We start from the raw sequence: 22,220 nt of genomic DNA, 5'->3' as shown, positions 1-22,220 counted from the left end.
TTGTAGCAGCATACTTTAAACAGACCCACTTGGCTGTTTTCAAACTGACCAGGCAGTTTTACTGTTGTGTTTTTAAAAATGTACTGAGAGATGAAACTGACCTGTTTGAGGGTGGAAGGCCATAGTTGAAGCAGGGTGGATAGGCAGGGGGGCTCTCCTGTGCTGGGGCTGCTCGTGGGAGCCGCTGGCTGGAGGTCTGGGCACCTTGTCCAGGGGCTCGTACTGGAGTTTGTCTTGGCTGTCCTGGATCTGGATGGACAGAGGGTGGCAGGCAGTGTGGCTGAGCAAGACCGGGGTTGGCAGAGAGGCAGGGAAGAAGATGTCGCGGTTATCCTTACTGTACTTGGGTGTTGTCGGGGCATCACCAGCAGACTGAAAAAGATAATGACAGTGTGGTAGTAAGGCGAGGAGCGCCTGACCTTGAGCGCCCATCTGCAGTAGAATCTTCTTTCCCCTGTACAGATACTGTAGATGGAGCACTGACAGAACACTGAGAACTGCACATCCGCTTCCCTGGAGGGAAAATGTGCTGGACATAGAACCACCGTAGAAACAGGTTGAGTCATCATAGCCAATGCCATCTCACTGTTTACACAGAAAAATAACCGTCATTACTATTACGCTGGCTTTATGCTAGAGCAGTGTCCTGTGGAGGTCTCAGGGGGTCTGAGGCTTACTTCTCTGTGTTGCCAGAAGATACCGACTCTACCGTTACGCTTACTTATACTGAACTGCACTGTGGTCTGAACACAATCATGGTTACATTAAGACAACGTGGAGCCGGTGCGAGATATGGGTCAGAAAACGTACTTCAATGCAGGGACGCCGGCTCCACTGCGTCTTAAAGTAACCATGATTGCATTCTGACTCCAGTGGAGCTCAGTGTAAACAAACTTAACGGTCGGTATCTTCTGGCAATTCTCTGTGTGGACCCGGTTGTGTGTGGAGTCAGCCTGGGTACCACAGGACCACAACTCCAGGACTACATTCCACCCCTGCCTGCCACTCTCCCATGCATGTTTTGAGGACCACTCATAAACACAAGAGCTGCACAAACAACCTGTGACAACAACCGCCCTGCTCCCACAACTGCTGTCATGGCAACCGGGAAGAACACAGCCAATGGCAAACGGCATGAATACAGTTTCTGTTCAGTTTTCCCTCTGAAATAGGAGAGCATCGGACTGAATACCATCTCTTCTTTTAAAAGTAGCCGAATAGGAGGGAGACATTGGATAACTGGGAAGGAGGAATTAGAGGCAGGGCACTGATAATGACTTACAGGAGTATATAATAGTATCATGACTCATGTCCAGGTTATGGCAACGTGACTACTAAGCACGGCCATAGCTAGCTACATATCAAGTTGAAGGCCGACCGGACTAAATTATCCTTATCACTGCGATTTTAAAAGAATCGGTTCAAGGACATACACTGAGTGTACAAAGCATTAGGAACACCTGCTCTTTCTATGACATACAGTTTCCCGTGTGTATCAAGTATGGTCCACCAACCAAAGGACATCCAGCCAACTTGACCGCTGTGGGAAGCATGGGAGTCAACATGGGCCAGCACCCCGTTGAACGCTTTCGACACTATAGTGTCCATGCCTTGACGAATTGAGGCTGTTCTGATGGCAAAATGGGGGTGCAAACTCAATATTAGGAAGGTGTTCCTAATGTTTTGTACATTCAGTGTACATCTGGTGTATTAGAAGCAAAAAACAATTTTAACAATACTAAACATACACATACGAAACGACAGCATGCAGACGCACACAAACCAACGACATCACACCCAGACCTGCCTGCTCACACTTCCATCTTCAGTGCCCGCATCACTCTCTGCCACATGGCCACAAACTGCACCATTTTGTGTCTTTCCGTCACCCACGCATTTTCAACATTTAGATAATAAAGCATTTGACCTTTCCATTGTGTTAACAATGGAGGATTGGTTGATTTCCAGTTAACTATACGTTTTTTTCAAGATGATTGACGAGAAAAGTATTGTCCAACCCAACGGGTGTCTCACTGCACCCTCATATGCCATGTTTTGAAATATGCAGACAGACGGATTAAAAAGTACATTTACATTGTAATAGTTCTGACAGCCAACTTTCTAGCTCCGACCATAACTTTTTGACTATAGCATTCCCAGAAGGCATGGATTATTGAGTCATTGTTAGTTTTACACTTAAGACATGACTCTGCCGTTGTGCTGTAGAATGTGAATTTTGTCTCTTGTATAATCAATAATATATACATTAGTTTATACTGGATTAAGTGTGAATTTTTGATAACTGTCATTTTGTTAGTTATGTTCCAACATTCCCTCCATCTTGTGCCAATATCAGTTGTTTATTTTTTTTCCTAAGAGATGATCAGTTGGATAGGCTCTCTACAAGGTTTTGTATATCTTACCTATCATATGAATATCCTTTTCTGACTCAAATATGATTCCCTCAAGTTTGCTCTGATGTCCCGTAGCTCAGTTGGTAGAGCATGGCGCTTGCAACGCCAGGGTTGTGGGTTCGTTTCCCACGGGGGGCCAGTATGAAAAATGTATGCACTCACTAACTGTAAGTGGCTCTGGATAAGAGCGTCTGCTAAATTACTAAAATGTAAATGTCGAAAAGATTTAACATCGAAATGTTGTGATATAAACGTTTAAGTTGCATGTATTTGAAAATATCTACATTGGTCAGTCCAAAATTGATTTATAATTCTGTAAATGAAATAAATGTATTTCCTATTTCCAAGTCATTTACGGTTTCTATGCCTTTAGTTTTCCATGTGGACCAATTTAAAATCGGTGAATTCTGAAAAGCAAACCTAAAATTGTTCCATAGGGTTGTGCTTTTAGGGAGTGATATTGGTTCTTGTAGAATAACGTGTCATGTTCTTCCATATTGTTATAGTGTTCTTAACTATAAGTCCCCTGTAGCTCAGTTGGTAGAGCATGGCGCTTGCAACGCCAGGGTTGTGGGTTCGTTTCCCACAGTGGGCCAGTATGAAAATGTATGCACTCACTAACTGTAAGTCGCTCTGGATAAGAGCGTCTGCTAAATGACAAAAAGAAAAAAAACTATGAAGATGTTCTTGTTTTTAGTTTTATCTGTTGAAATAGACACGTGAAAAACTTTCTGGGGATGAGCATGCGCATCTTCAATATGTACCCATTGTTCCTCTTTAGTGTAAGTAAAAGCTTTAGCGAGCTGATACAATTCCAAGTCTGGAAGGTTAAAACCACCCTCAGACTTAGGAAGATGTAAAATGTTCCTTTTTATTTTATGAGTTTTATTTGCCCATATTAAGTCTTATGACTGAGTATACTTTTTAAAGAATGTCTTCGGTGGGGTAATACCGAGAATAAATATAAAAACTTTGCGAGCCATGCCATTCTGAAGAGCTTTATTATACCTGTAAGATTTATGGGAAGATTGTTCCATTTAATTAGATCTGCTTTCATATTGTTGAGTAATAGGATAAAGTTACCTTTATATATTTGTTGTTTGTTGTCACTTATTAAGCATCCTAAGTATTTCATGACTTATTCTTTTTCTTATTGCCATTATTTCGTTTTATTCCACGTACATTTTCTATTCTGAGATTTTTTAGTATTCTGATTTTTTTTTTAGCAAGGGGTGCATAGTTTTCAATATTGGTCAGGTATATCAGGAGATAATCTGCAAATAAGTTTAGTTTATATTAATGTTTACCAATACTGATAACTGTTACGTTTGGGGCCTGTCTAATTATTTCTACAAGCGGTTCAATTGCCAGTGCAAACAGGAGGGGTCAGACAGGACATCCCTGTCTTGTGCTCCTTTCTAAAGCAATTTCATCAGATTTATTATTTGTGTATATTTTTTCTTTAGGACATTTATATAATATTTTTATTTATGTATTATTTCAGATGGAAAGTTGAAAGCTTCCTAAGTTTTTAATAGAATAGGCCATTCAAGATGGTCAAAAGCCTTTTCGGCATCAACAGCCATTATTGATTAATCTATATCTTGTTTCTTAGCGTATTGTATTAAACTGAAACAAATTAAATCAAATTGTATTTGTCATATGCGCCAAATACATCAGGTGTAGACCTTACAGTGAAATGCTTACTTAAGCCTTTAACCAACAATGCAGTTTTAAGAAAAATAAGTGTTAAGTAAAAAATAGAATTACAAATAATTAAAGAGCAGCAGTAAAATAACAGTAGTGAGGCTATATACAGGGGGTACTGGTACACAGAGTCAATGTGTGGGGGCAAAGGTTAGTAGAGGTAATTGAAGTAATATGTAAAAAAAATAATAATAATAATAAAAAATAATAATATATGTACATGTAGGTAGAGAAAGTGACTATGCATAGATAATAAACAGAGAGTGGCAGCAGTGTAAAGGAGGGGGTGGGTGGGGGACGATGACAATGCAAATAATCCGGGTAGCCATTTGATTAGCTGTTCAGGAGTCTTATGGCTTGGGGGTAGAAGCTGTTAAGAAGCCTTTTGGACCTAGACTTGGCGCTCCGGTACTGCTTGCTGTGCGGTAGCAGAGAGAAAAGTCTATGACTAGGGTGGCTGGAGTCTTTGACCATTTTTAGGGCCTTCCTCTGACACCGCCTGGTATAGAGGTCCTGGATGGCAGGAAGCTTGGCCCCAGTGATGTACTGGGCCGTACGCACTACCCTCTGTAGTGCCTTGCGATCGGAGGCCGAGCAGTTGCCATACCAGGCAGTGATGAAACCAGTCAGCATGCTCTCGATGGTGCAGGCGTAGAACTTTTTGAGAATCTGAGGACCCATGCCAAATCTTTTCAGTCTCCTGAGGGGGAATAGGCTTTGTTGTGCACTCTTCACGACTGTCTTGGTGTGTTTGGACCATGATAGTTTGTTGGTGATGTGGACACCAAGGAACTTGAAGTTCTCAACCTGCTCCACTACAGCCCTGTCGTATTTGTTTGTGTCTATTTTTAATAAACCCTTTTTGATTTATAAGTATCAGCTCTGGTAAGACTTTTGCCATCCTATTGCTTATGAGCTTTACTATAATTTTATTGTCACAATTTATTAAACGTATGTGTCTGTAAGCAGCAGAGGACTCTCCAGATTTTTCTGGTTTTAATAGAACTTAAATAACTGTTTGATACATGGAACTAGGAAGCACTGAATTGAGTGACGTGTGTTGTCATTTGTGTAAATAGGGGCGCTACTTTGTCCCAAAATATTAAATAGAATTCTATGGGAAAGCCATCCATTCCTGGTGCTTTTCTCCACGCAAATCTTTTACAGCGAAGAGGGGGGATGATTAGGTGGCCATGATGGTATGAGGGCCAGATTGGGAAATTAGCCAGGACACCAGGACACCCCTACTCTTACGATAAGTGCCATGGGATCTGTAGTAACCACAGAGTCAGGACACCCATTTAATGTCCCATCCGAAAGACGACACCTTACACAGGGCAATGTCCCCAATCACCGCCCTGGGGAATTGGGATATTTTTTTTAAACCAGAGGACAGAATGCCTCCTACTGGGCCTCCAACAGCACTTCCCAGCAGCATCTAGTCTCCCATCCAGGGACCGACCAGGAGCCACCCTGCTTAGCTTCATAGGTAAGCCAGCAGTGGGATGCAGGGTGAATCAGAACCATGCTACGAGGCTGACCAAGAATTGTTCCACTGCACCAGGGTACAGAGAGGGATGAAAGACACCTTCACTCAACATCTTCACTGAGTCTAAACCTTCACATTTCACCAAGTCATTCCATATTTGCTTCATGCATTATATATAATCCTGTAAAATAACGTTTATTTTGTACATGCTCTCGGTTTGCTTTATCTTTACATTAGTAAATGTTGCATTATATCTACATTTTAGGTTGACTTGATGAAAGATTATTCATATCCCTTTTGGTTTTGTTGTTCATACTTGCTGTAGTCTGATCTTTTGGGGCCAGACTATGATCTATTAATGTTTAGGGTCCTTCATGTTCATGCATTGCCAAAATTAGGGGGCAGGGAGGAAACCTGCCAGAATTGAACATGGGTAGTACGGTTCACATCATTGCCCTACTATGTAAACAGAGGACATCCAATAAGGAAAATGAATAACTTCAGTGGGATAAGGAAATGTTCAGCCTATAACTAGTTAGTTATAAATCAACACATACATTTGATTAACCAGACGATTTCGAGTTAATAGCAGTAAGGCACTGCATCGCAGTGCTAGCTGTGCCACTAGAGATCCTGGTTCGAATCCAGGCTCTGTCGTAGTCGGCCGCGACCGGGAGACCCATGGGGCGGCGCACAATTGGCCCAGCGTCGTCCAGGGTAGGGGAGGGAATGGCCGGCAGGGGATGTAGCTCAGTTGGTAGAGCATGGCGTTTGCAATGCCAGGGTTGTGGGTTCGATTCCCACAGGGGGAAAAATAGATAATGTATGCACTAACTGTAAGTCGCTCTGGATAAGAGCGTCTGCTAAATGACTAAAATGTAATGTAAATGTAAGCTAGCTGGTAATTAGCTGGCTTGCTTTCTATGTTGTAAAATTGTAAAGTGGTTATCCCACTGGCTATAGGGTGAACGCACCAATTTGTGAGTCGCTCTGGCTAAGAGCGTCTGCTAAATGACGTTAATGTGCCCTTGAGCAAGGCACTTAACCCTAATTGCTCCTGTAAGTCGCTCTGGTTAAGAGCGTCTGCTAAATGACTAAAATGTAAATGTAAATGTCTATGGGCTGAACAATGCTGGGTAACGTTAGCTATCCTAGCGAACATTAGTTGCTACATGCTAGCCGCAAGATCGTAATGTTTAACAGGTTGCAGTTGTCTAATGTCACTCGTTTTAGTGTTGAAGGGTTCTTATAACGTTTTGAAAATGTGTGTGATGATGTGTGTGCTCTATTCATGATGTTAGCAGAAAACGATGCCCAAACTCCGAAGGTTTGCGCTAGCTACTGTGTGTGTTTACTTATCCCGGAAGTGCTGGCCGGAAGCGGAAGGGCTGGGGCGGTCCTATGTAAAACAATACATCATGATACATTCAATTCCGACACGGGATATTCAACCAGCGTAGGGTGCAGCCTTTAACTCTGAGGGCACAGCCTCTTCATTATCATCACTTCGTGCCGACACATCAAAACAGCCGTTCCAGAACTCAAGTCAAGGACGTAGAGAGGCGGGTGTTAGCAAGACTATGCAGTACCGCGGTCGACCTTGAACTTCCGTGGCTTCAATGATAGGGGGCAGTCGTTCTCCCCTGGTCTAAACTTACTGTTGAGAGTTCGAATAGTAGAATACACAAGGTGCAATTTTGAAACTTGGTTGTGCATCAGCAGTTTCTCTTATGTGTCACACACTGACAGTCACTCAATTAGCCCATGTCAGTTAAATGAATGATTGGTAAATAAGTCTAGTTAGTCTAGCCAGCTATCTAAACTTGTAGTAATCATGGCCGAATTACCGACCTGGCACACAGGGCATGTGCCCAGAGGCCCTGACCTCCAGGGGGCCCCCCATTGATTTTGTTAGTCACTCTCACTCAGATATCATATTAACATTGCATAAGTCATGGCAAAATGTGTAGAATTGCAGGAAATTAACTGCACAACTGCAACAGCAGCAAAAAGTTATGTAAAGCAAACTTATTTGTTTACCTTTTATTAATAAAATATTTTTTCTGCTAACAGATCCCTCTGTACGTATTAAATTATAGTTTTTAATCCCGGTGCAGAGTTAATGTGAGTTAATGTGTAGCAGCTAATTGTATAGCTAATAGGCTATGTGTTTGTAGATCAACTGTCGTGAATGAAGCTACAGAAACCAATGTGATAATGGCTGTGGTACTTTTAGCTTGTTTTTGCTGTTCTCCAAATAGCATTTCATAGTTTTTAAATTGTTTAGAAATGCAGTAAATGAGCTTCAACTTTCTTAAAAGCCCAGACCTCAGTAAAACTCAGACCCTGGCTACAAGGTTGCCACACAACAACAGAAGGTTAGTCTGGATAAGTCAGCTGATCTACTGATAACATAGCTCACCACAATGGTATTTTGTTCTTAGGATCCCACCGCAGGGATTTCTAGTCAAATCCTGCTCTGAGTCGTTAATTATGAGGCTCCCTGAGGGATTCACACAGGCTTCAACAAACAAACCAACCAACCAACCCCCCCCCCTAAACTCAAACTGCAACAGACCCACCACACAGCACAGCTCAACACAGATCAACAACAGCAGCTCCTACAGGTTTCCACCGCTAGCTGTGAAGCTTCTTATATAAGGAATTATACATAAAGACATAGGAACACAATAAAGACCCTTTGCTCTGAGAAAAAGTACCTGAGAGCACTGCAGCAGACTCCTCCGTGTAGCCTAGTTTTTTTCCACCATTAGTTGTGTATCATATGAAGACTGAAACCAGTCTGGCTGTAAGCAAAGTCAGATTCAGACCATGGATGGTCCCTTCTGCAATTACTGAGATGGGGTTTGAAAGCAGCTTATCAGTTCTGTGTAGGTCATCTCCTGTTCTGATCATATTTTTATTATTATCACATTTTAATGAAATTGCCTCTCTAAATAAGTTCGAGAGCTGAATCTCCATATTATTCCTTGACTTCTGTGAATGCAGCAGGTGGCACTGGAGCGTTTGAGATGTGACCTGACTTCTTGGTAAGGAGGGCATAACTCTGAGCAGAGTGCCAATGAGACCATGGTCAGAGGTACAGGTGAGGGAAAACAATGGACGGACACAAATAGCCTCCCACAAAATTGTGCAAATAAGTCCCAAGTAAATTAATGGGTGAAACAGCAAGATATGATGAATCCTCTCAATACACGACTAGCAGATTGTGCAGATCCTCCCACCCACACGAGTAATGCTCAGGTCCCTCCTGCAGGGGAGTTACTTAGCCTTATGCCAACCTCTTCCCAGGCGTGAGCTCTAACTCAACGAAGAGCAAATAGCCTAGATGTACAATAACAACAACTTCTGTACCTTAAATGTGCTATACATAGATTTTGTTTTTTAAATCTTTGTATTATCATTTCAAAAAATGTAAATATATCTGCAGTAATAGTGGAATGATCACAGTATTACTTGCCCGCCAGTGTTGTGATTGGCTGTGATATTCGCCTATGGATTTCTCCCGCCAGAGGGGCATCTGAAAACAAGCACTGAATAGTGTTGGGCATCATTTTACCATCAAAATTGCTGTGAAATATCTTGCAATTCACTTAGCACTAGGCTGCATTCCAACCAAATCCCCCCTCCCGCATCCTATTTCCCCGTAACATGTCGGGGAGACTTTCGCTTGAGCCTTTATTTTCGGTTTTGGTCCACCAGCTTCAAACGGCTGTTGTTGTTGAGAATATATTTCACAGCGATTTAGATGGTACAAGGGTCCCTACATTTTTCAGTGCTTGTTTTCGCACATAAACTGAAATTGAGCGAACAGCGTAGCATTTTAGCAACCAGGAAAAGACCGAGCGATTGCCACTAGATAACACAGCCACAAAGTCAGAACAGCTTTCCCATTTTGACAACAGATGCTACTCCGGCGGGAGAAATCAATAGGCAAATATCACAGCCAATCACAACACTGGCGGGTAAGTAATACTGTGAAATATCATTCCACTATTACTGCAGATATATTATGGACATTTTCTGAAATTACAATGCAGAAATAAATCAAACATCCTATGTGTAGCACCTTTAACAGGGCCTAAAATTAACACCCCCCTCCTGCCAAATGCGGGTAGATTTTGTCATTGTCGGGTAATATATTTATTTCACCAGCCACGTTGGCGGTTGGTCAGTGCTCCACAGTGCGAGCATTTCACTCTCATTTGTGAATACAAATAGTTAAGTATGATCACATTTATACTAAAATAAATGCTGGAGTAGCTGTTTTCAAAGCATTTCCGCAGTTTTGTTTCATAGCTGGTAAATAAAATCGCACAAAGTCAAAGAACTACGAATCCTATTTAGCCTATTCCACCTTGCGCTGCAACACTGCATGGCTGGGGTCTGTGCGCACGTGAAGAGCTGAGTGAAAATATTCATTTTTAGAAGTGCTGCACACAAGCATAAAAGTTGGTCTAATTTACTTGAAACGAAAGTCTACTGAAGTGAGACTTTGTCCTTGTGTTTCTTGACTATTTACATTGTTTGGTTCACAAGCTAGGTTTTTCTATGTTTGAGTTTCAACTACCAGGGAAGAGAAGACAACGCTTCTACTAGTCAGACTCAATCTCACAGTCACAGGCACAAACACGACTCGAGTTGCGCTACCCCGGTAACCTTCCGCCCTTAAAGGCAGGTGCACATTTTTGTCTCATCTGTGATATTTTGGTTAAAAGACTCAGGTCACAAAAAATTACTAGTAATACATTTATTGTTTTAGAAACATTCTAAAGCATGTTCATCGGTTTTTTGTGTGTTTTGTTGGTGTAATTTTTGTGGGCGAAAAATATTTTGGCAGGTAAAAAATCTGAGTGGCTGGTATATTTTGAAATCTAATGGTTTTTCCTTCAAATTAAGAGCTAGACAACCAGGTGAGGGGAGTTCTTTACTAATTATTCACCTTAAATTAATCAATCAAGTACAAGGGAGGAGCGAAAACCCGCAGACACTAGGCCCTCTGTGGAATGAGTTTGACACCTGATCAATGGCAGGGTTTCCCAAACTCGGTCCTGGGGCCCCCCCTGGGTGCACGTTTAGTTTTTTGCGCCTAGCACTACACAGCAGATTCAAATAATCTAAGCTTGATGATGAGTTGGCTATTTGAATCAGCTGTGTAGTGCTAGAGGATAAACCAAAACGTGCACCCAGGGGAGGCCCCAGGACAGAGTTTGGGAAACCCTGACTAGGGGATGCTAGGCTACGTTGTATGATTCTTCCGTCTGAGTTCTCAGGTGTGACTCATTCATCTAGATTTGTGCACCTGAAAAAGCATAATGTGAGTAGGTGGCAGGGAGCAGAGGATCACACAGAAGACAGTCATTTTCTGCTCTGCTGTATTATCCCTTCCAAATCACAACCACTAGAATAGTGACTAGACCTTGAATACAAACAATAATGTCAATTAGGTTTAAACATGTGGAAGTGAGAAGAAACCCATGGGTAACCTGGATGTGGTGTGATAAATGGGACACACTGATTACAGCTGACCTCATGCACACTTATGAAACGCTCCTGCTTGGATCCAGCATCAAAGTCTCATCTACATCATGACTTGTGATGCACACACATACACTGAGCTTTTATAAGGCCATGAGTCATGACCACAATCCTCATCTGTATAAATTATGCTAAATAACTAAATTGTGAGCTATGGTAGCCCACCCATCGTTTTCTCCCTCCAGTATAGTGTACAGTGGTTAACATCACCACGACAACAGGATGAGAGACCCGGCCTAGCAGGATGCGGAGGCAGGGGAGGGGGAAATCAGTGACTACCCACAGACAGCAGAATAACTGATGATTTGTTAAAGAATGTGAGAGATAAACACAAAGCTCAGCTGTGATGATTATAGGTTAGGGAAGCATCACACTCCTAACAAAGCTATTATAATGGTATTTTTTCTAGTGTCACGTTGGATATAACTTCCATTTTAATGGATCGAAAATCACTGTTGTGTCTAGCGTCTCTGCATCTGGCTGCAGAAGAAACTTGTTAAACTTTCCCCATAGAATTCAATGTAGCATTGTCTTTCATGTGCAAATAAGCAATGCTGTGCATACCAATGACATACACAGTTCAAACCAATAAAAAGTTATGCAAAGTGTGAAGACGGAGAGGACAAAAGGGAATGTTCTCACTGCACCTGAGGTTATTTTAAGCACTGGCAGGTTGGTGCAGAGAAGAGAAGACTTCAAAAGCCCAGGGATTTACCCAGCTAGTCCTGTGGCTGAGAACACTTCTCATCTTACTACAGACAGAGACTGCATGTTAATAAGCCACACTGCCTCACGTGTTCTTCGGAGGAGAGAAGAATATCAGTGAGTCCATTAGGAAACTCAATACTCTGATCTAGTTGACTTCTTCTGCAGTCAGTCACTGCTGCGCTGCCCACCCATGGAGCTCTGCAGGCTTCACAAGCTAAAAGCACAGCACCCAAATAATAAGGGCAAACAGAACTAGCACAACTCCCCAGCAGACAGTTCAGTTAGTTATCTCCCTCAGTTAGGCTACAGTGCTAAACAAGGTTACAGTGAATGGGTCCAAACAACTGTCGCCTTGTGTCATCAAATAATCTAAATCTAAAATGACCATCTTTCCTATACAGCCAGATTCACTAGCAGTCAGACATTCACAGTAGTGTATTATTTGGTTTGGCTAAAGTAATTGAAACTCAACTGACACATATGCAAAAGGATGCTTTGAAAACAATGGAAAGTAGTCAAATGATACGTTACAGCAGCCACAGGGGAAAAAAGTGAAATGGTATGTGTAGTGCAAACAGAGTAGAGGAACAGACATGCATCAAAATGGATAAAGTATCTCTTTAAAACGGTTTGTTTCCAGATAGCAAAGAAGAGGTGACAGAACAGAATATGTCATGATTAACAATCACAAAATCATTGCTGTTCCGATATTTATTGAGTCGAGCACTGTATCATTCCCCCAGGGCATCTATCCATGGCTGGCAATCTGCAATATTTAGGGTTGGGCGGTAACTAGATTTTCATACTGTCATACGGTTTCTGTACCATACCTGGGTATACGGTATTACCGAATGTGCACACAAGGGGTGATATTTGTTTATGTACGTAAACAATTTAGGTAACAGGGATGTTGATCGAGGAGGCGATTGAATGTCTCTGCTGTAACTGGAGCCCTGAGCTGGATATAATTTATTTGGCACATCTTAGATTTCTTATATACTGAACAAAAAAATGAACGCAACATGCAACAATTTCAAATATTTTACTGAGTTACAGTTCATATAAGGAAATCAGTAAATTGAAATACATTCATTAGGCCCTAATCTATGGATTTCACATTACTAGGAATATAGATATGCATCTGCTGGTCACAGATACTTAAAAAAAAAGAAGGTACAGAAACCAGTCAATATCTGGTGTGACCACCATTTGCCTCATGCATCTCCTTCGCATAGAGTTGATCAGGCTGTTGATTGGGGTCTGTGAAATGTTTCCCACTCCTCTTCAATGGCTGTGTGAAGTTGCTGGATATTGGCGGGAACTGGAACACGCTGTCGTATGAGTCGATCCAGAGCATCCCAACCATGCTTAATGGGTTACATGTCTGGTGAATATATGCAGGCCATGGAAAACTGGGACATTTTCAGCTTCCAGGAATTGTGTACAGATCCTTGCGACATGGGGCTGTGCATTATCATGCTGAAACATGAGGTGATGGCAGTGATTAACAATCGCGACAATTTGCCTTAGGATCTAGTCACGGTATCTCTGTGCATTTAAATCGCAATTGATAAAATTCACCAGTATTCGTTGTCCGTAGCTTATGCCTGCCCATACCATAACACCACCATAGGGCACTCTGTTCACAACGTTGACATCAGCAAACCGATCGCCCACTCAAAGCTATACACGTGGTCTGCGGTTGTGAGGCCGGTTGGACGTACTGCCAAATTCTCTAAAACCACGTTGGAGGCGGCTTACGGTAGAGAAATGAACATTACAATTATTTGGCAACAGCTCTGGTGGACATTCCTGCAGTCAGCATGCCAATTGCATGCTCCCTCAAAACTTGAGACATCTGTGGCATTGTGTTGTGTGACAAAACTGCACATTTTAAAGTGGCCTTTACTTTCCCCAGCACCAGGTGCACCTGTGTAATGATCATGCTGTTTAATCAGCTTTTTGATATGCCACACCTGTCAGATGGATGGATTATCTTGACAAAGGAGAAATGCTCACTAACAGGAATGTAAACGAATTTGTGCACAAAATTTGAGAGAAATACAATGTGTGTGTGTTAGGAACATTTCTGGGATCTTTTATTTCAGCTCATGAAACATGGGACCAACACTTTACATGTTGCGTTTATATTTTTGCTCAGTATATTTCACTCATATTGTAATTAATTATAGATCATATTTCATAGAAATCTGGAAACACTGGACAGTTACTTTAAGAAGCAATCAGCAGCCTCCACTGGACCCCATACAAACACAACACTCACAAATGTAAACATTCAATACGTACATTTGTGAGTGTTGTGTTTGTATGGGGTCCATGTAGGTGTAGGGTATATGCATGAAATGTAATGTACTCCGTGTATGTGCACTGTAGTGTGGGCCAGGTCATCCCCCATACCTGTCGTTGTGCTGACGTGGCCATCTGTATCTGGCAGAACTTCACGGCTTGGTCCAGCGCCACGTCCTCATTCACCTGTCCACAACATGCGGGAAGAGAAGAGAACAGAGACAATCAGAGCAGAGCAATACACCGTTCATACAGCCACCTTAGCACCACTGATGCTGCTCTGGGCAGCTAACAGACATAGAAAAAGACCTTTCTCAGAGTGAATGTGGCCGTGGCAATAGGAGGCGGCGGCCCTCATTAGGCCTCTCTCTGTGAAGGCTGGCTGCTCTCTATCTGTCAGACTGTAGATATGTGCCTCTGTGTGTGGGAGTCAGGAAGCTGATGCTGCGCAGGAGAAGCACACATGAAAGTAAGCCTCCATGTTCACCTCTCCCTCAGACAAGCTAGTTTATTATGTAGTGGTGTGGTGGTAAACGCTGTTTGGTTCTGCATTGACCATACACAGTAGGTGGAACCCTCTAGGTTGTAACATGCTGCTGCCACAGGAAATGGCTTGCGGAATGACTAGGGCTGTGGCGGTCATGACATTTTGTCAGCCGGTAACTGTCATGCAAATAACTGCCAGTCTCATGATCATTGACGTTAATTAACATAAACAAGTTTACCATCTCCTGGCTTCCACGCATAGCCTACAAGCCACTGATGCAGACCTTTGGAACATCAACAATTTAAAAAGTGGAATAAATCAAATTAATATAGCCTACACCATCAATAAAATAATTATTTATTTTAGGCAGGTCTAAAGAAACATTTGCCTATGATATTAAGAAAATGTAACCTATTTCAGATGAACATAATAGTCATCCTTACGTTAGGCCCTGATCTGGCTATGCCATAAGCTGTGATTTACACTAATTAATTTAGCAGACAAGATTCGCTTATAATTCCTGTGGCATTATTTAATATTATTTTATAGTACGAAGACTACAATTGAAGATAGCTGAATAAAATAGAAAGGATATTTTTCGCAAAATGCGGTTAACAAAGTGATAATTTGAAACAGGTCATCCTATATGCTTAATTTACAGTTATTTATGCAACTTTAGTTGTGATACAAACCTTAGGCTACATGTTATCATTTCTAATATATCCTAAGGCTGTATGATGTGACTAATGATGATTTGAAAAAAGTTGCATGAAAGGCATGCGCTCTGCTCTGTTTCTTGCACAGGCTGCTCGCACTTAATCAGTCTCTCATTCACAATTTGACAAGTACTTGATAATATTCTCACCCATCAGCAGTGGCGGCTCCTGAAAAAATTCTCAGGAGGGGCAATTTTTCTGATGATTTAGGTGACCTACACACATTTAAAAAAAGATATGTCCAGCAACAACATGAAGACAGGGGCAGCATATAAGTCAATACCAGAAGCATTTATTGACTGATCTCAAAAGTGTTGGCTTACCAGGGTTGGTGGAGCCCTCAGTTTCATCTTTGCCTCGCAAAGCTAACTCAAACACTCCGCAAAACTTCACACACTGGATTAGCCGGCTGAGGATGTGGCGGTTCTTGCTAATGTCGTAGTAAATATATTTGTTATAGTGAATATGGAATATGATATGTTGAGTAAAATGTTGTGCTAAGATCTATTTAGGTCAGGAGCTGGTTATAAGTTCTGTTCCTATCCAATAACAATGGACAAAAGGGTCCTATCTTGTCAGCCTTGTCAGCAGGTGGCCAAGGACAACACCCACGCCATAGGCCTCTCAGTTCTTCCAACTCACGAGTTCTTGCTCTGAGGACACACACACACACAAACACACACACACACACATCATCACTGTTAAACACACACACACACATCATCACTGTTAAACACACACACACACACACACACACAAAAATCCCCTCTCTTAGGCTGAACATTTGAAGACAGAGAACCCGACTCAGAGCCAATGCAACAGTGACAGTAGCCTGCAGGGGACCTCGCCCAACTCATCAGGACCAATCAGAAGATCAGAACTACTAGATTGAACCTACTTCATTTATTGCATAAAATGTCTGCACACAATGTTTCGGGGCTCTCTTCAGATAATAATAATAATAATAATAATAATAATAATAATAATAATAATAATATGCCATTTAGCAGACGCTTTTATCCAAAGCGACTTACAGTCATGCGTGCATACATTTTTGTGTATGGGTGGTCCCGGGGATCGAACCCACTACCTTGGCGTTACAAGCACCATGCTCTACCAGCTGAGCTACAGAAAGTGGATACTCATGGATGCGCATTGCAATTGTAAAATGTCAACACAATTGGAGACACCACGTCATTTTTGGAGACATGTTATTGACAGTAAACTATTGTAGATGCGACTGCTAACTAACTAAAACATTTTAGCTGGCTAGCTAATCATCTTAGCTAAATGTGGGGCAAACAATTCAGTTATTTACCGTTAATTTGAGGGATTGGGGTGAAAGAAATCGAGTTACATAGTGATACTTTACGATATACTGTATTGACAATATCGCAATATTTTAGCGCTAGTTGGCTGTACCTGCACCAAAACACCATTATTGTTCCTTCATAGCTTGTTCTCAATCTTTTCACATTGGGAGCCAATTTGTTTTCAGCACTTTTATTTCCATGACTGATCAAAACTCGTTCTCATGGCTTTCTGATCCCTCTGCAACAGACATATGGTGCGCAATAAAATCACAGTATCGAATCGCAATACGTATAGAATCATGAGACTCGCAATGCTGATGCATATATCTTATCGTGAGGTTCCTGGCAATTCCCAGCCCAAGTTCATTTTTAAGAGTTTGACGAACGGGTCCGTGAACGCGATTCCAGATATATTTACCTCTGAATAAACTGCCTTTATTACACCATATCCACATCCAGTAAACTTGTGATTATCAACACTAACCTCATCGTTGTGGCGGCGGACAGCTAGCCTGTATCCCTCGTCATCCAGTTGAGTGAGTGGCAATGTCTTTTTTCGTTCGTACCAATTTTTGGAAAATCCTCGGGTGTAGGACTTTCCGCCTTTAGTAGAAACCTGTTGAATTATTAAATTTGGTCTGGGAGGTCCTAATTGTTTCGTTGCCAATTTATCTTCATTTGTTCGCCGACAAAAAGGAAATTCTTTCAAAGACACAACCGAGTTGCACTGAAGCCTAGCCATGTTGATAGTAGTAGTGAATTGATTGACGCTGCTACCCTCTCTTTTCTTAGTTACGTTCATGTGACGAAAGCGCGTAAGTGCAAGCCCACAGACACCCATTGAGATTGTATTGAAGGCTCTGAAATTTGAAAAAAATAGATTTTACATGGGAGTCTATGACAGAAGTTCTGGGCGATTTTCAATCTGACTGAAATCGCCCCAAAAGGGGGTGGAGCCATTTGAAGCACGACTTTAGCCTGATTCGACATTTAGTGGCAGTGTGGCACTGTGGCAGATCAGACGTATAGATTACAACACTGATAACTACTGTTGCCGTGATATAATTGATTAGAAAAAAAATCCCTTCCTTTTCCCGTTTGGCAGTGCGTCGCCCATATCGCCCTATTGAACAGGCCGTCCCTGCCCATCAGACTATTCTGAATTGAATCTGGTCTTTACATATAGCCTACTAATATGTGTGGAATTATTTTTGATTGATGTCATCCATAGCCTGCACTCAAATGGTGAATGGAGGAAGCACTTCCCACGGTTACGTTTTTAATATGCCAGGTAGGCTACACCGGTTGTAAAGCGGATTAATGTGCTTAATTGTAAGAATTTAGCAATAAATATAGCAGCACGCGAGAGCTGGAATCCTCGTTTAAATAGTGGCTTATAAGAACACGTTTCACTAGGCTCTGTGGGCTATGTGCTCTCCAACCCTGTTCCAGGGATCCTAGGCCTATAGGCTACGATTAGAGTTATTTAGCCACTTTAGTTGTGATAAAAAACATATCAAAATACACTGCTAAAAAAAATAAAAAGGGAACACTAAAATAACACATCCTAGATCTGAATGAATTAAATAATCTTATTAAATACTTTTTTCTTTACATAGTTGAATGTGCTGACAACAACATCACACAAAAATTATCAATGGAGGTCTGGATTTGTAGTCACCCTCAAAATTAAAGTGGAAAACCACACTACAGGCTGATCCAATTTTGATGTAATGTCCTTAAAACAAGTCAAAATGAGGCTCAGTAGTGTGTGTGGCCTCCACGTGCCTGTATGACCTCCCTACAACGCCTGGGCATGCTCCTGATGAGGTGGCGGATGGTCTCCTGAGGGATCTCCTCCCAGACCTGGACTAAAGCATCCGCCAACTCCTGGACAGTCTGTGGTGCAACGTGGCGTTGGTGGATGGAGCGAGACATGATGTCCCAGATGTGCTCAATTGGATTCAGGTCTGGGGAACGGGCGGGCCAGTCCATAGCATCAATGCTGACACACTCCAGCCACATGAGGTCTAGTATTGTCTTGCATTAGGAGGAACCCAGGGCCAACCGCACCAGCATATGGTCTCACAAGGGGTCTGAGGATCTCATCTCGGTACCTAATGGCAGTCAGGCTACCTCTGGCGAGCACATGGAGGGCTGTGCGGCCCCCCCAAAGAAATGCCACCCCACACCATGACTGACCCACCGCCAAACCGGTCATGCTGGAGGATGTTGCAGGCAGCAGAACGTTCTCCACGACGTCTCCAGACTCTGTCACGTCTGTCACATGTGCTCAGTGTGAACCTGCTTTCATCTGTGAAGAGCACAGGGCGCCAGTGGCGAATTTGCCAATCTTGGTGTTCTCTGGCAAATGCCAAACGTCCTGCACGGTGTTGGGCTGTAAGCACAACCCCCACCTGTGGACGTCGGGCCCTCATACCACCCTCATGGAGTCTGTTTCTGACCGTTTGAGCAGACACATGCACATTTGTGGCCTGCTGGAGGTCATTTTGCAGGGCTCTGGCAGTGCTCCTCCTGCTCCTCCTTGCACAAAGGCGGAGGTAGCAGTCCTGCTGCTGGGTTGTTGCCCTCCTACAGCCTCCTCCACGTCTCCTGATGTACTGGCCTGTCTCCTGGTAGCGCCTCCATGCTCTGGACACTACGCTGACAGACACAGCAAACCTTCTTGCCACAGCTCGCATTGATGTGCCATCCTGGATGAGCTGCACTACCTGAGCCACTTGAGTGGGTTGTAGACTCCGTCTCATGCTACCACTAGAGTGAAAGCACCGCCAGCATTCAAAAGTGACCAAAACATCAGCCAGGAAGCATAGGAACTGAGAAGTGGTCTGTGGTCACCACCTGCAAAACCAGTCCTTTATTGGGGGTGTCTTGCTAATTGCCTATTATTTCCACCTGTTGTCTATTCCATTTGCACAACAGCATGTGAAATGTATTGTCAATCAGTGTTGCTTCCTAAGTGGACAGTTTGATTTCACAGAAGTGTGATTGACTTGGAGTTACATTGTGTTGTTTAAGTGTTCCCTTTATTTTTTTGAGCAGTGTATATTAGGCCTATGGGCTAGGCTACATGATGCATGATTTTTTTAAAGTCCAAAAACTGCATGCACAGTTTTTTTTGCCTTAGGTGGCACACGCTGGGCATCATTCACATGTGAGGATATTCTTACCCATCAGACTATTCTCAATGTAATCTTGTCTTTACATATCCTAAATATTATATGTGTGAATTTTTATTTAGAACGGGACATTATCATGCACCTGTCGGAACCGAGGCAGGGAAAAAAAAGACGTCATCCGTATGCACTTGAATAGCGAATGGAGGACGCTTTTCCCGCGGTTCATTTTCATGCCAGCCAGGTAGGCTACTCCGGTTGTGAAGCAATCTGCTTAATATTAGGAAAGATGAGAAATAAATATAGTAGACCTAGCCTATAGAAAGCTGATGGGATCCTCTTTTTAATAGAGGCCATCAAAACTTTTTCTCACGCTATTGCATAAGCTATAGAAATGTTGCGCAATATAGGCTTATAGGAACAGGTGATCCCTATTCCGCTCAAACTCAATGCCAGGGCTCTCATGAAGTGTTTGACTTGATTTTCCAACCATTTGCATTGATGTCATAGTGATTAGAGGGACAATCGGGCGCTGAGTACCAGGCCATTAGCGACTGGCCGTTAGCAAGTTTGGTAGGCTACTAATGTCCATCAGTGGCATCAGAACGCAGTTTTGGAGAAGCCTAGTTACCGTGACTCAACTGTCACATGGAATTTGACTGCGGTCATGACTCGTGACTACCGGTGTGGCGGTAATACGGTCACCGTAACAGCCCTAGGAATGACTTGGCAGACCTGGGGGCCAAAGACTGGGAGGACTGCAAGAGGCAGCACTCTGAGACAGAGGTTGGTTACACTGGAGAGCTGTCATTTTGGACTTGCTTTAGAGGAAGTCCCCCTAGCTTAGTAGAGTGGAGGAGTGGGCTGTGAGAGAACTAACTTTCCTTCTTCTGAACGAGCATAACAGACCAATGAGGGCTTGCCTGGGCACAAACATGTCGGATTACAGCTGAGCCAAAGCAAACTGTGAAACCTTTGACACAACCTGCCAACTGCTCTTGCTCTGTACTTTATATTCATGGAAGAGGAACATGGCTATTGGCTACATCACTGAACTGTAAAACAGATCCAATGACATGAAACAAAACTGCTGTGCTGCGCAAAAGCCTTTTGCAATTGTGTTAGAAGCTAACTTTTAAGAGATGGCTTGTATTTGGAAAGTAAGAAGCAAGGTGAAGAATTTGGCACTAATACTGTCATTTCGTTTCACTAAAAACATGTTAGGGAAAAGCATGTAGTGTCACTGACTCAACTGTACTAAGAAATATGTGTCAAGGGTTGCTCACTTTGTTCCAGAGATATGCAAGCCCTATTAGAGTGTGTCAGAAGGGACACTGTCATGTTACCCCTTTCCAGCCACAGGGGAAAAAACATGATTTTTCTATGTCGCAAAACATGGGAAGCAAATCTCAGCCAAAGCCTCAGCATACTTTCCAATGGTTTCAATATTATTAACCCTGCGAAATAGTATCTGTCAATGTGTGTGTGTGTGCATGTGAGAGAGAGAAGTGACACTGAAAGAAGCTAAATAGGGCGAGGGGTGTAGTAGCTAGCCATCTCCCTCTCTTCAGCCTAGTAGTGGCCCCTCTGTCCTCTGTTGCCTCCCACTCCATCTCTGTGGCTTGACACATAGCCAATGTCATGCCAGGTTCCCCACGGTCAGCATTGATCACTAGATCTATGCATCTTGAGCCTGATGAGAGCTGTGCTCAAACAAGATCCTCAATGCCAGCCAACGCTATAGGAGAAGTTGGCTCAGATGCAATACAGAAAGTAATTCATCCCTCTATTATTTGATCAGTTCCACTATGCAAGTGGAAGAAATTATTAAATTAAATTAACTCAACATTCAGGTTTGGGGATTTTAAAGAACTGCAATAGAAATGTCCCTTTTTGCTCAGTCTCAATCAAACTGAATCTCAAGAACTAGTAGGGTACCTACTTTATACAACAGTGTCAGTTCTAGGTAACAGAAGTCCAAACTGAATCAGAAGTTTACTTTTGGCTTCAGAGTCAGTAAGCGGGCAAGAACATGAGACTGGTTCTACACAAGCAGTGCCAGTGCACTAGAAAGGGTCCCAATCACAATGCACAAAATCATTATGCTGTCTGGACAAACCAAAGTAAATAAAATGCACAACCTTTACCTTTCAAACAGGCAACGGCTGTCTCAGAAAAACAGGAAACCAGTAATTTAGTCAGTGAACAATCAAGCTATGTTGTCTGCTGGAAAGACAGAAATAATAAATGAGCAATTCTCTCTGTCTGAATCCACTGAAGCCATTACCGGGCCACGTAATACATAATAAGACCTTTCATCTGAAACATTATTTTTCTTGCAATGATCAAATCCATAACTGTTGTAGAATAAGACATTTAGAAT

The 22,220-nt window shown here is 42.5% G+C and overlaps 1 pseudogene across 1 annotated transcript in view; it reads right to left on the bottom strand.

Annotated features, from left to right (window-relative positions):
* The window catches only part of LOC311145067 (calcineurin-binding protein cabin-1-like), a 92,291-nt pseudogene that overhangs the window by 7,759 nt on the left and 62,312 nt on the right, over positions 1–22,220 (bottom strand). Inside the window, exons 28-29 of the transcript XR_014615572.1 lie at positions 14,296–14,370; positions 102–372 (exon numbers count right to left, since the gene is read on the bottom strand). The product of XR_014615572.1 is annotated as a calcineurin-binding protein cabin-1-like (transcript). The remainder of the gene's footprint in view (positions 1–101; positions 373–14,295; positions 14,371–22,220) is intronic.

The sequence above is a fragment of the Coregonus lavaretus genome, assembly GCF_964263955.1.
Source record: "Coregonus lavaretus genome assembly, chromosome: 17".
NCBI classification, from domain to species: Eukaryota; Metazoa; Chordata; class Actinopteri; order Salmoniformes; family Salmonidae; genus Coregonus; species Coregonus lavaretus.
Note: the sequence above shows the minus strand (reverse complement) of the source record. Positions and strands in the feature narration are given on the sequence as shown.